Source organism: Gekko japonicus, unplaced genomic scaffold (assembly GCF_001447785.1).
Source record: "Gekko japonicus isolate JY-2015 unplaced genomic scaffold, Gekko_japonicus_V1.1 scaffold1847, whole genome shotgun sequence".
NCBI lineage: Eukaryota > Metazoa > Chordata > Lepidosauria > Squamata > Gekkonidae > Gekko > Gekko japonicus.
The window spans coordinates 312,430-327,874 of record NW_015163144.1 but is presented as its reverse complement, the minus strand read 5'-3'; the positions used below and the strand labels follow the sequence as shown (position 1 = coordinate 327,874).

At 44.2% G+C, this 15,445-nt stretch overlaps 1 protein-coding gene across 1 annotated transcript in view; it reads right to left on the bottom strand.

The window, feature by feature from the left end:
* RALB (v-ral simian leukemia viral oncogene homolog B) overlaps positions 1–5,331 on the bottom strand; it is a 31,810-nt gene extending 26,479 nt beyond the window's left edge. The window contains exon 1 of the mRNA XM_015406994.1: positions 5,056–5,331. The gene's annotated coding sequence lies outside the window, so the exon portion shown is untranslated. The remainder of the gene's footprint in view (positions 1–5,055) is intronic.
* Between the last annotated feature and the right edge of the window lie 10,114 nt (positions 5,332–15,445).

Sequence of the window (15,445 nt, the reverse complement as noted above, 5' to 3'; positions counted from 1 at the left end):
CAGTTTTCACTCTTTTTCCAATGCAGGTGCTTTCAGCAAATGAAGATGATACACTACATCCATGCACCGCAGCCATACACAGTGAGAGCCAATAGTGGATTTCAATCGAATGCCATGGCACCTATGTGGCTTACTACACCCGCTTTGAAAAAGGGATCCCAATGTGTGCTGATAACAGAGAAGAAGCCTGCAAATAATCAAATCATTAGTTGGGTCATCATCAGAGGTCATTTCCTGCAGGAGCGCACAGGAGCGAAGCTCCGGCAGTAAAGAACCCAGGGGGCGGGCACATGCAGCAAGCCCCACCCCCTGCTCCCAGCAGCCCTCAGTCAGAGCAAGAAGCAGCCAGGTAAGATGCAGAGCCCCCTGGCCCAAAACAGTCCAGTGGCACCTTTAAGACCAAGTTTTATTCAGGTACAAGCTCTACCTCCTCTGTGAGGACAGATCTGCACGTCCCACCCCCAACAGCTGGCAATCCAAAACAGTCCAGTGGAGCCTGAGCGGTGGGTGTTGCCTTCTGACACACTTCCGGTGATGTCAGGGGGTGTGGCATATGCAAATTAGTTGTGCTAATGAGTTAAGCTAATGAGCTAAGCTAATGAGCTCCTGCATCTCTTTTTCTACGAAATGACCCCCGGTCATCAGGTTTCTAAGGTTTGCAAAGAACAATGAGAAGTTAACTATACCAGATCAGCATGTGGCAGAGACAGCAATAATTTTCTTAAACTTGTCACTGCTAACCTAGAAATACTGATTTTTAAGTCTACCAAAAGTTTACCTGTAATCCAAGCGAGTATTAATTTATCATTGATTATTTCATCCAGTCACCTACTGTGGCGATTTCATGTTTATTTGTGTGTGTGTGTCTTTAAAAGTTTGGTTTACATTGCTGTGTGAAAGTCTAGTGTGGTTGAAACAGGCAAGTGGTGTGATTGGTGAGTGACAGAGAGGGGGAGGGGTTTTGGAATGGATGCTGTGTGGATGATTTGAATGTCTATCAGGAGTGACTGTTAGAGTTTAGACAGTTAGGCAGACAGTTGATGTTCAGTTAAGCAGTTGGAGTTCTGATTTCTGTGAGAGAAGCAGAAAGTCAGTTAAGTTCTGTCTCGGAGAAAGAGTGTTATAAGGTTACATACCTAAATCCCTGAGAGAGAACTGAAAGTGCTGTGCCATGATAGTGTGAGAGAGAAAGGAGTATATATTTGTAAAGTGAATCTACAGTTCTTAAAGAGAGTCAAAGTTACAAAGAGTGTGATACAGTTGACAAGTACTTACAAATACCTATTTCCAAACCAATTACAGTTTAAACAACTTCTTACTCTGTTCTTCAAATAAATCCTTTTTAGTTAAGTTTATCCCAGAAGCCTGATCCATTATTCCTCAGGAAACACATAGTTCCTTGAACGCCTAAACTCTCGATCCACCTACCCTGTGATAGGAATATTATAGAAAAAGGTTTGGAAAGCCTAATAAAATTTCCTGGTGGCAGCTGGATTCCCAAAGTAAAATAAAACATAAGAACACATTTAAAGGTAAACCAGACCTCCCCAGAGAAGAGGTCGTCACACCTACTAACCTAAATTCCATAGTTTGTTACAGAAAATGTTAAGCTGCTGAATTGGAGTGACTAACTTATGGTACAACACAACAAACAACCCTCAGACTAAAACTCCATTGATGGAACACTTGGTTCAACTAATGATCCGTTAACACACTCTTCTCATTGCTTCTAGAACTCTAGTTTAAAAAATGGCAACAGAAAAGGAAATTATAATAACGAGGTAGTTTTAAAACAAGCTGTGTCAGCCATAGTGTTATTTGCGCCACCTAAATTAAGGAAGATACGTTTCCCTGTACAAAGCACCTGAAAACTAGATAACAAAAACCTTCTTCCTCACCACTCAGGACTTAACCCGAGGGTCTCCCGTGACAGATTCAACAATACTGGAGTAACACAACTAAACCCCTTACATGCCAAAGGGTGGGTAAAGAGAGTTATTTTTAAAACGGTTGTTTTAAATTTCAGTTATAGCTGTAATCTTTGAAAATAATTAGGTTTAAAAGAAAACGTAGTTCAATACAAGAAAAGCCTATAAAGCCTCTTAAGAACTGTCACAGCCATTTGTTTGACTGGTGGGTTACAAGACCAAAGAGCTTATATTAGACTTCTAAACTGTACAAAGTTTAGAAACCTCCTCAGGAAACAATCCATATACAAAAGAACCTCCTCAGGAAAGCTCCTCCATTAGCATGTTCATAGCCTGGGGAGTTCCTACAAGATAGTGACTCAGCCCTACCCCGCCTTCTGGAGTAGATCTAAGTTACCTGCCTACCATTTTTCTTCTCACCTTGACACACAGAGTACTCCATTTTTCTGTGTTATACCTCTGAGGATGCCAGTCACAGCTACTGGCGAAACGTCAGGTTCTACAATGCTAAGACGATGGCCACAGAACCCGGAAAATCTACAGCAACTAATGAACTCCGGCTGTGAAACCCTTCGACAACATATAATAGTGACAATGTTTGGCTTTTAGTATAAATTCACTTCAGTCGGCCTGGCAAGTCTCAAATTTGCAGAGTACAGGGAGGGAGGTCAATTACCATTTCAGTTGTTATTCTAATAAGAAAGAGAAACCTTCTCATACACGTTTCCACTGGTATGGGTGGGCATTTCCTATCTATCCCATCTCTTCCTTCCTCAGCATAGCTACCTCCTAAAACACTAATAGCAAGCACCTGCATACATGGGGTTGGATCTCAAGGAGGACTTCTGCCAATGAAGTAGGGGGCAGGGAAAGATATCACCAATTCCATCCTTTTATGGCAGACTGACTCTCACCCACCATGCTATTTTCCCCACCCAAGGACCAGGATTTTGGGATGAGCAAAGAAATCCCACTTGGCTGATAAATTTTTTTTCTGTCAATGGAAAATTTCAGAAGAATCCAGAGTATTAGCATCAGTAGACATTCCACAGTTCTTGGCTGCAATTATTGCAGATTTGACATCTAGTCACACACTTTAACCACATTAGGGCTTCAATCACACAAACTCAATAATCCACTTTCAATGCACTTTACAACTGGATTTTACTGTGTGAACTGGCAAAATCCAGTTTGAAAGTGCATTGAAAGTGGATTATTTAGTGTGTGTGATCGCAGCCTTGCTCTGTATTCAGTCAGTGCACTCAGTACAGCTGCAATAACCATACCCTCAGGCATTTCTGGGACTCAATAAGGCAGCAGCCTTTCTATGTTAGTAACACTGAATATCATAGGGATACTCACCTACATGGAGCCTCCATGTTCAGAGGCAGTCACACTCCTTTAAGTAACATCCTGCTGTAAGTCAAGAAATCACGAAAGTCTACAATGGTAGAGGAGAGCAGAAGAGAGGTGCCCTCCTATAGACTCTGTACTGTCACATAAACACTAAAGGAACCACTCCTAAACAGTGTACCCTCTAAGGTGAGTTAGTGTGAGATAGCTCACAGTTTTTTAGCCTCCAGCTCACACATTTTTGCCTTAGCTCAGGAAAGGACGGCTCCAGAGCAAACCAATTCATGCAGCAGCCAAATCGCTGGCTCAGAACTTTAATGCCAGTAGCTCACAGAGTAGAATTCTTGCTCACAAGACTCCACAGCTTAGAGGGAGCATTGCTCCTAAAACCCAGAATTCATCAGAAGGCATGCAATGCCCAAGAGAAGAATGGGTAACTGTTATCCTCCCTTCCTGAAGCAAGAGACACGTAACTTAAAATGTTATTAACAGCAAAACAGGTAGTCCAACAAAATTTATTCCAGTGTTAATTAATTTTCTAAGGTGCTGGGAACAGTTCCTAGACAGTTAAATTAAAGAGTTAAAGCAAAAGTATTATAAATGTCTGACTCAGTTCATGACAATCTAAACGAAATGAAGATTCGTTGTAACTAAGCCAGTGAAGATCTCCTCTCTTGGGTTTTTAGTTAGTAGTGGGTTCTTTGCTTTATCCTATATATGTAGTCCCCCTTCCCTTTTTTCTGTAGTAGGTTTTGAAGTCTTATAAAAAAAAATAAAAAAATCCCCTCAGGGGGCTAAAAAAAAAATTGCCCCCCCCCAAGGTGCCACTTCGACTTCTTAGCCTGCTACTACAAAACAACAACAAACATCTTGAATTCATAACACAGAGAACAACACTCCCTTCTCTCCTGGCTCTCTGCCCCAGAACAAATCCCCCACAAATGGGGGGTGGGATTCAATGCTCTCTCTAAGCTGTGGAGTCTCGTGAGCAAAAAAAAAAATCGACTTTCTGAGCTGCTGGCATTAAAGTGGTGAGCAGGCCATTTGGCTACAGCATAAATCCGTTTGTTCTGGAGCCATCCTTCCTGAGCTGAGACCAAAATGTGTGAGCTGGAGGCTAAAAAACTGTGAGCTAGCTCACACTCACTCACCTTAGAAGGAACACTGGTGGGATTACTGGCGCCTCACTGGACTGGCGCCATTACGGGACAGAACGCCTCTCTCCCTCCCCTACTGACCTGTTACACCACTGAGACGGTCTCCTTGGCCGAGAGGCGCTTTCTCCACCACCTAAGAAGATTCCCCCCCCCAAACCGGCAGTCCTACATGACGACCTATATTCCCTCTAAGCTGTGGAGTCTTGTGAGCAAGAATTCTACTCTGTGAGCTCCTGGCATTAAAGCTGTGAAAGAGCGATTCGGCTGCTGCATCCATCAGTTTGCTTTGGAGCCCTCCTTCCTGGGCGAAGGCAAAAACGTGTGAGCCGGAGGCTAAAAAAACTGTGAGCTGGCTCACACTAGCTCAGCTTAGAGGGAACACTGATGACGACCCCAAGAAATAAGAGTGAGGCAGGGAGGAGAGGGACAGAGCCAGCCTGCCCCGGCCGCACACTCCTCTTCCCCACCCCCCTTCTAAGTTCACAGCCGCTCCTTGCCTCCCCTCCAGAGAGACCAGTGGCCACGGCTCATACCCCCCCGACGGCACTAAGACGGAAAGACCAAACGCAGAAGCTGAGAAAAAAGGACCTTTCCCGTTTGCTTCCTCCTTTTTTTACCTGCCGGCATGGAGCAGAGGCTGTCCCCTCACGTGCGGACGACCACTTTAAACCCCGCTGCCTTCGCCTTCCTTGGGGCGGAGGCCGCGGCCGCTCTGCGCGTCCATGCTCGGGGCCGCCCCCGGGAGCGAGCAGCGCTCCGCCGTGCGCACGCGCACACTCGGCAACCTCGCCGTCGCTCACCAGAGGCCGCGCCAGCACGTACAGCCGTTGTTTTTTTTTTAAATCCTTAACTGCCCAATCCAACGCCTGGAGCGCGGCACGCGCCCTGACGGACAGGCTTTCGATGACCGCCTCCGCTTCCTTTTTTTTTAAAAAAAAATAAACGGCAGCCCCGCCTGGTTCGCCAGCGCGCGCGCGCGCCCCCGCCAACTTTTCCACAGCGCGCCCCCCTTGCCTCCTCCAGAATCCGTCACGGTCACATGCTCGCGTTCTAGCCAATGGGAGGTAGGAAGAGGGGACTTCCCTCGCGATTGGCTGGAGGAAAACTGTTGCGCTGGGTTGGCGCGGCTCTTGGTGTGTTCTGCGGGGAGGGAAGCGTCACGTTCCCCACAGCTGGCAGTTGGGAGGGGATGCTAAAGTGACGAAACGTTCCGTTGGGAATCCTGAGGAGTGGATTTGGGACGGGACCAGACCGGAAGGGTGGAAGTTGCGACCAGAAAACTTGCTAGTTTTATAAGTTTGCACATTTAATTTTACTCTGCATGGTTTTGTATTTAGATTACTGTATCTTTATTTATATGCCAATAAAAGACTTTGGATTGGTATAAATTTGCACAGTTGAGTCCTTGAGATCTCTGTGACAGACATATTTATTGCAGGTGGCCAAAGGCCCTCACCAAAGGGAATTCAGAATACAGCCTGAAAAGTCAATCATCATTACAAGAATGGTTTTAAAAATTATCAAAAGTAAAATGCAGTTACAACCAGGGGTCATTTCCTGCAGGAGCGCACAGGAGCGGAGCTCCAGCAGTAAGGAGCCCAGGGGGCGGGCACAAGCCCCACCCCCTGCTCCCAGCAGCCCTCAGTCAGAGCAAGAGGCAGCCAGGTAAGTTGCAGAGCACCCCGCCCAGGTCCAAAACAGTCCAGTGGCACCTTTAAGACCAAGTTTTAGTCAGGCACAAGCTCTCTCTCCTCTGCAAGGGCAGATCTGCATATTCCCCCCCCCCAATAGGTAGCAATCCAAAACAGTCCAGTGGAGCCTGAGGGGTGGGTGTTGCCTTCTGACACACGTCTGGTGATGTCAGGGGGTGTGGCATATGCAAATGAGTTATGCTAGTTAGCTCCTACACCTCTTTTTCTATGAAATGACCCCTGTATGAGAGTAGCTAGTGTTCTCAAGTTTCATGTTCTGTGAGGTTTTAGAGTACAAACCCTACCCAGAATGAGAAGTACAAATTGTGTGTGCATATCTCATCTATAGCATTAAACTTCCGTTGCTTGTGAGACATGAGGTTTGAAAGTAGATAGGTTTTCCAGGTTGTGTAGCCGGAACTACACTGTGGTTAGAACTGGGAATTCACTCTTTGGAAGCCCAAGACTGGGCTGCTGCATTTCTCATGTGGTTGAAGGTGGTCTTTGTCTTTGATAAGACTGGTTATCCTTCCTTGTTGAGGGAGGACTCTTAAATAAGACCTTGGTTACAGTTAATTGGACCTAAACTCCCTTTTCTGGGGAATTCAGATGGAGGACCTGAGGCCATAGGGAATAGAAGCTGCTTGAATGTTGATTCTGAGCCATCTGTATGAACTGGATTTCATGATCTCTTATGAAAGAGCATGTAGGTTTGTCATATCCAACTGTCTCTCCTGAATATTTAAAATATTTAACTGTTCCACAATATAGAAAAGTGTTTATGGCTGCGGTCACATGGAGCATTAGCCACGCTACAGAGATGGAATATAGGCAGATTTTCCGGGCGCGATCAAACCGCAACATCTGGGAAGCGTAGAGCTCCCATGGCGAACCTGAGGCTTCCAGCCGAAGATGTGCCGTAAAAAACTAGTACCTCTGAGGTACTAGTTTCCGGAAACCGGGGGCAAGGGTGGGCGTCTGATCATGTTTCCGGTGGTAGCTCGTGGCATCCGGTGCCCGTCCATGTCCTGTCGCGAAAAGGGTTTTTTCCCCCAAGTCTCCACGGGATGCGCACAAGCACCCAACGGCGCATGTGCACACTTCGGGTTAAAAAAACCCACAACCCCCGCCGCGCCGCTTCTTTGCCGCGCCGCAGGATTGATGTATGATCGGCACCACCCCCCAAACCACCGGACTTCGGCGGGACGTTTGATCCGGCGGCCGCACGGTAGTTCGCTCCGGGGCAAACAGCCACACACCCCCGCGATATCCGGCCCATGTGACCGGGGCCTATGTTAGTCAGATTAAATGCAATAACTTCTCAGGTAATGGATGGTCACTATAAGACGTTTTCCTACTCAGGTTGTGTTTGTGTCTGTGACGACCTCCTATTAGGGAGGACTAGATTTCTCCTTAAATTATACTGGGTTTTTATAAAATAGGTAGTTTCGGCTGCCACCAGGAATTTCTAAATTCCAAATCCACTCTCAGCTTCTTATGTTGGTATTGTGACCCAGGATCTAGGCTTTCAAGGGTCTCTGTGGTCTTGAGTAATAATGGATATGACTTCTGGGATTAACTTGAATAAGAGAGGATTTATTGAAAGGGGAACAAAATAAGAGGTTGGTAATTATGTAACTGGTTGGGAATAAGGTTCCTGTAAATGAGCTTGTCAACTGTATCACTTTAATACACAAATACTGATCCTTCTCGGATTCCACACAGATTCTTTAGACTCTCTCTCTCACTGACTGAATTTCCACTGAACAACCTCAACTGCTTTTTTCCCAACTGTCTTTCATAACTGATTTTCATAACTGACACACCCACACAGATTCACTAAAAAAACCAGCTCCTGCCACTCTCTGCCATCCACCAATCATACTCCACATGTCTCTCTCAAACATTCTACTCTGCAGTCACTGCAACCAAACATTTAAAGAGAGACACACACTCTAACACAAGGAATCATCACAGTGTCAATTGGGGCAAATTGATATTTTGGAGCATTGTCTCTTGGAATATGTTTTGCTCAGGTACAAGAGAATTATGGATTTTGCTGCTTCTTCAAGGGAGGGCAAATATACCTATTGGAGAGAAACAGAGTGCTCTTAGCAGGAACTGAACACGTAGTGACTTTAGCTGTTGCAAAACTCTTTCCTCAAGCTATAGCAAGATATTATAATATGAATAAATAAATGAATCCAAGTCTGGAGTTGGGTTATTAGCATTGTTTTTAACTTTATTAGTGTGATACTGCTCAAGGCCATTGGGTTGAATGAGTAGTTTCATTTAAGTAAGTAAGATCTTAAATAGGTAGGTTTAGATAGTGTGTCCTGCTTAATAGTTGTGAATCAAGATTTCTAAAGGAAGTATTCATGCGAAGAATAAATATGCAAATATACACCTAACGTGCAGTATATAAAGGAACCAAAAACAACTTTGAACTTTACATATCTAGAGTACAGTATCTAGGCTTAAATTTATTTATTTAATTAATTTACACCCCCACCTTTATTCCTAATGGGGACGCGAAGCCAGTCTTCATTTTATCCTCACAACATCCTTAGGAAGTATGTTAGGCTGAGTGTATGACTGGCCCAAGGTCACCCAGCAAGCTTCCATGACAAAGTTGGGATTCAAACCTGGGTATCCCAGATCCTAGTCTAACATTCTAACTACCATATCACACATAGGGTTGCCAAGTGTTTTTAGAGCCGCAGCGGAGGACTCCTGGCTGGCGGCTGGAGTGCATGCGCACGTCACCCGGAAGTGACGTGATGCCGCCGGGCACGCTGGGGGCAGGGCCACGACCATCCGAGGGAAAACCATAGAGTTTTCCCTTGGATGACCGTGGCCTCGCCCCCAGTGTGCCTGGCGTGGTCGCCTCACTTCTGGGTAACATGCACGTCAGGGTGGGGTTCCCCCCGGGGCCCGATCCACTGGCGGCGGGGAACGGGCCTCTGGGGTGGGGGTTTCCCTGCCCCCCGGGGGGACTTGGCAAGCCTAATCACACACGTGCGTGTGTGTGTCCTCGTGTCACAACTGACTTAAGGTGACCCCATAGGGTTTTCAAGGCAAGAGATGTTCAGAGGTGGTTTGCTATTGCCTGGCTGTACTTAGAGACCACTGTACTTCCTTGGTGGTGTCCCATCCAAATACTAACCAGGACCAACCCTGCTTAGCTTCCAAAATCTGACAAGATCAAGCAAGCCTTGGCCATCCAGGTTGGGACAAACCACGCTGTTACATGGGAGTGTACTGTATATATTACTCCTTGCTTAAAGTGCCATGCTTAATTATGTGTGATCTGTTCAGATTTATGCAATGTCATTGCTTATTAGATGTCCCATCCAGTTGATTGCATTGACTGTGTAATCCACCAGTCTCAGTCAGAATGGCAGACTATAAATAATGTCAATAAATAAGTATCTATGCCAGAGGATCAGTGGAAGAAAGTAATCTTGTAGACCAGATTGGTGCCTTAGTTTTTTTTTCCTTCTGTGAAAGAAATGAAGGGCCTGGCAAAATGCATCTTTTGGACAAAACACAAAGCTATAATTCAGTTGAAAGCAAAAAGTCTGTATTTTTATAGTATTTTCTACTGGATGTGGTGGTAATTATTTATTTGTCATTAAGGGAGAATTGGGCAGAGCATATACTGATGAAGCTGGAGGCTCAGGATGCCATATAAAACCTTCCAGCATGTTTTAGATTTGAAATCTCAATAGAAACAACGCCTTCCACTAAACAAACCCTATACTTTCAGGAAACCCTCATTTCCAGTACTTTCTACCTTATCTTTACTGCTATGCTCTGTCCATCTTCCAAAAGGTGTACCTTCCGTATTGAACTTCTGTTACCACCAGTGGCCTGCCTCGATTTCGGGGAAATTAGTAGGGGAGGCCAGAAGGGTACCGGGGACCGCACACTAGTTTATACCAAGGTCAGGTAGAGTAGGAAGACTCTAGATTTGAAGACTAAATTAAATAGTTTTTATTGAAAAGTTTCCCTAATTACAAGCACACTAAGCATTCAAAAAGAGCAAGCAAGATAGAACTAAGAAAGCAGAGGTGATAGATAATTACTGGAAGGGTCAGTTATGGGGTAATACTACCTGTCCCGATGTGCAAAAGTCCTTGAAGCGAATAGTGCCAACAACCAGCATTATGCACTATGGGAAGGCCCAAAGAAGAGACTATGGGGCTGTACTCAAAGTATAGGTGTCGTCCTGACTGCACACCTTGATGGCCATATGCATAGATAGGTATAGACCTTGGAATACAATGCAGACCAAGAGGAGGTCTTGAGGGGCTTGTCCTTGTTGGAGACAAAAGATTACCTGGACCAGTCGGGTGCCCCAGGTGTGTAGTTTTAGGAGGGCCAAGACCTAGGTGTGACCAATGGGGTTCCAGAGGGGCAGAGTCTGGATTCACAATAGCAATGATGGAATTAGCCAGGTGCTGGGTGGCTGTACTGGAGCTAGGTGAATGGGTTTGATGACCACTGATGGTCTTGCCAGGGCAGGTTGAATAGGTTCCCAAGTATAGACAAAAGTGTCAAACTCACTGTCTCGTTTGCCATGATTTTCATTTTATTTGTTAACCTCGAGATGGCACTGGAATTCCATGGGGGGGTGAGTGGATGCATGTGAGAATGGCTTTATTGTAGTGGCTGCGTAATTCTTTCTAAGTTGCCTCCCTTCTCAGGGATGTTCAAGTGATGACCTTGACGGCTGTCTGTGCTTGCTCTGCAGCAATAGATAAAATAACTGTAGACTTGTAGATGGGGGCTGGAACATGCGAAATCTAGGCAGGCTGAATGTGGTTAAGATTGGACTGGACCAAGGGGCTAGAACTTTAGTTCTGACACAGAACTCTTAGCTTGAAAAATCTCTATTTCTCAATAAACAAATCACTGCAAGAGAGTGTTGTTGAGAGTAACTTTGTTCAGGAGTCTGACAAAAAGGTGGGGAGATTGGTCTCTGATTAGCACCAGGAAGAATCGCTAAACATTTGAATATGTGATTTATTTATCTTGGTATCCTGAGGAATGGAGCAGGAAAGACATTTGTGGAGACAAAGGATTCTCACATAGACATAGGTGCACACAAAAGGGCTAGGTGAAGTACTGGAGACAGAAGGGCTATTCGCCAGGTGGCCCCCCGAATAGCCTTTACAAATGTAGATTCTTTACCTGGTAGAACCCATTGTTATTCCATAAGCATACCTCTGCTGGGTGGAGGGAGAGGTTGGAGATTGCCTTGGAGAGCTGCCTTGTGTCACCTAAAATTAAACCCTTTTCCCAGAGCTTTGGCTGGCTTGTGGTTCAGGCTGAGAATGCTTCCCTTGGCCTGAGTCTGTGGGCAATTTTTATAAAGGTAATATGGTTGTAATTTAATTGCATGTGAAAATTGTAGGCTGTTTTCTTTTCCCTTGCCCCTGTAAACTGGATACTGTCTTCATTTCATTTTTCTCCATTTGCGGAAAGTATTTTTATTATATGTATTATACTGTATTTTATTTCTTTAATCTGCCTTAAGTATGAACAAGAAAATTAGGTGATAAATCAAAATTTATCAAAATTTGGGGGGCATTTTGAGGATTTTATCCACCAGAGAAAACATTTCTGGTTGGAGTCTTAGATTAGATTTTCTCATATATGTACATGGACTAAAATCTACACTGCCTTAAACCAAAATTGTCCAAGAAAAGTCTCATTGCTTCTAACTACTCTAGAACATGTGTTTTGTGGAGCATTACCACAGCAACAATCTTTTCAGAAAAAAGGGAACTCCCTAGTGAGAAAGACATTGAAAGTGATGTCACATAATCTGTTATGCAGCTTAAATTTTCTTTTGTGTAAATAACAGAGCTTTACTTTGCTTTAGGATTGAAAAAAAGTGATTTGAAAGCAAACATACTCCATATTACACAAATATTGTATATCAGCTCCTCTTTCTCCTTAATCAGTAAGAGCTTGATAGTTAAGAACTTGTCAGTGGGAGCTGAAATTTCCTTTTCATTAGAAGCCTAACTGCTGGCAGCTAATTATGTCAGTGGTAAATCACTAGTGCACCACTCCGTATAATGGCCTCACTCTGATTTTAAATTAACTCCAATCATTAAGGAGCCACTTAAGTGTCTCTAGGCATACAACAGTTATCTTGCAAGTGGTCTGGTTTTTCTGCTCTCCTCTGCTAGATACCACCATGCTGTGTTACTTAGTGCCTTGCCCTGTATTGGACTCTGTATTCAGAGTCAAGGAAGATAGGTAGGCCTTTAAAGCTGTTGTCCTGTGCTAAGTGCTCCTGAGTACTCACGTGTGGGACCGGGCTCAAAGGATGCACTCCTGTGCACCCATACTGGGGAATTTATCCCACTGAACTCAGTAGGACTGTTGGATAATGGGGATATGGTTAAGGTTACCAGCCTCTATGTGGTGCCTGGAATTTTCCTAGAATTACAACTGATCTCCAGACAATAAAAACCAGCTGCCCTGGAGGAAACAGTAAGAACAAGATTACAACAAAATTTTGGGATATGAGTGTAAGATACAATATATTGGCACTTCCATGAGAATGATTAAAGTCAGAATTCTTGAACATCTTTCTCGGATTAGAAATTCTATTATGACAGCTCCTCTCATTGTCAAGCTCGAGCCTCGCTTGGCAAGTGTTTTCTCCTGCTAACACTCCGTTTGTTGTATTATAGCTTCACGTATATTCTCACATTCAGACATATTTTTTCATAGCTCACATGTTTCATGCTCTATGTCTTGCTGTTTGTCATCTTTGCTTCCTCGGCCCACCTCCTCCTGATGGCACCTGGTACTTCTGGCCACTGTGTGACACAAAGTGTTGGACGGGATGGGCCTCCTGAGTGTGCTGGGAACAACTTGTGAAGTATGTGATCTTATCGTTCTGTCTGACCTTGTAGTCTGAGGAGCTTCTAGATAATGTAACTGTTAGCTTGCAGGTGTTGGGGGTAGTCATATGGGCAGGGCAGATGTTTGGCGGGCTGAATGGGAGCATTGATTGGTTGATGGGCGTTTGGGGGATTTCCTACTTCCAGTATATTGTTGGAATTAGCATCTGGAAACCAGTTCTGACATAGAAGCTGTCTATGCTTGGAACCTCTTCATCTCTTAAACAAACCTTACTGCTACAAGAGTGTTTGTGGGAGTGATTGCGTCCAGGACTTGACATACTATTGGAACTGCTTTGCTTTGTTTCTGTTTCTTTCTCTCTCCTTTCTTTCTACCTCTTTCATTCTTTCAACCTTTCTCTTTCTCCCTTCCTTCAGTCCTCCCTCCCCCTCCCTCCCCATTTATTTGATTTCTTTTTCTCTGTTTCTCTTCCTTCCTTCATCCCCCTCCTTTCCCATCTATTTGCTGTCTTTGTTTCTCTTTCTTTCCTCCTTCCTCCCTCCCCATTTATTTGATTTCTTTTTCTCTCTTTCTTTCTCTGTCTTCCTTCCTTCATCCCCCTCCTTCCTCATCTATTTGCTGTCTTTCTCTCTCTCTTTCTTTCCTCCTTCCTTCCTCCCTCTCTCCCCATCTATTTGCTTTCTTTCCACCTTTCTTTCTCTTTTTCTCTTCCTTCCTTCCTCTCTCTCTTCCTTCCCCTCCTCCATTTATTTGTTTTCTTTGTTTCTCTCTCCTTCTCTCTTTCCACCTCTCTCTCTCTCGTAGACAAGTAAATATCATTAGCAAATAAATATCATTGGACAAATAAATATCACTATCAATATCTGTTTTTACCCCTTTTGTTTTTATCTTTGGCAGCCTCGTTTAATGTTAATAAAAAGCAAAATTGCATATTGTTCAATAAAAACGTGTGTACTAGTTGTTCATGCCTTGGCTGCTCTCAAACATCTGACATTTATTCTATGTGGCTCTTATGTTAAGCCTGTTTGGCCACCCCTGCTCTAACCATATATAGGAGTATGGGCACCGTTTTTTCACAAAAAAAGCACTACATAGTAAGATCCTACTTACAAGTTCTCCAGGTATATCTTCATACATAATGTGGTACAGCTGTGCAAAACTAGAGGCAGAAGATGTACAGAAAGCAGGTATCTGGAAGACTTCGTTCTGTCTATGCACTGAAAACATGGATTCTGTTGTATACCTTGCATGGCCTGTAGTGACCTCTCCCCCCATTGTTTTGTTATCATTGGTTGACTCCCAGCCATCCTCAATCTGCTAATAAGGACTGTCCACCAGACCAACCAGATGTAGACCTGAGAATGAAAAATGTAATGTCCTGCTCCCAAATACATTATTTCTAAGTCACTAAGTCTGTGTGGTCTCTTCAAGTCCTCTGTAAATTCTTCACTAGTGGGTGCAAGAGTCACCAAAAACCAGTTAAACTTTAGGTTGTGCCTGAAGCATCCCTTTCTTTGAAAACTCTTCACCAAATCAGTTTTGCTTTTCCTTCTTGTGTGTTTATGCCTGGGTCTAAAGTGCTAACATCTCCTGACAAGCAAACCAGCATACATGCCCTGCTTGTAAAAGAAATAAAACTGAATGAAAAGGTCATCTATGCCCAAAAGTGAAATATCACACACAAAACTGGCTAGCTCAAGAATCTAGGCTGATTTGCTCTACAGGTCTGACACTGTCCAAAGTCAGCTGAGAATGTGAAGTGTGAAACCTTGGGGGTCTGGAACATCACATGTTTTGTTCAGAATAAAAAATTGAATGTATTAAGAGGAGAAGGAGAGCAGAGGAGTTTAATATAGCTAGAGTTTCCAGTATATGTATATGCCATATTTCTGTATTTTTCCTGCATGAGGCAGAGGTGAAGGATAAGTATTGCCTACAAGATTTGTGTCAGATCCCTCATGGAAAACACACACTTCCTATTTCCAGAATGTTTTAGGACATTCATGAAAAGTGCTGAATTGAGCTCTTAGGAAGGAAGCCACCACAACGATGTGCTCCAAAGAGTGTGTGTAACCTGTGCATTTTTGAAATGGCGCTGTCTGGATTTTTTGCACTCAGAAAATTTAGTTGGTACTGTTTAAAATAGTTTCCCTATTCTGTTCTTCCTCTCTCTCCTCCTCCCCCTTGCCTCTGCTCTGGAGTTTGGAAAAGAGAGAATGAAAAGTACGCAGACGGAGAGTGATTTCAGCAAAGCGTACTTTATTCGATCAGGAACAAGACGACTTTGGCCGGCTCGCAGGCCGGCTTATATTCCCTGAGAAACCGCCACCCAAAACACACACCCCCCCCACTTCCCAATAAATTATTTACAGCAGCTGAGAGTCCCATTGTCTCTCGGCCAGGAACCTAGCCCCCTGATTGGAGCGGG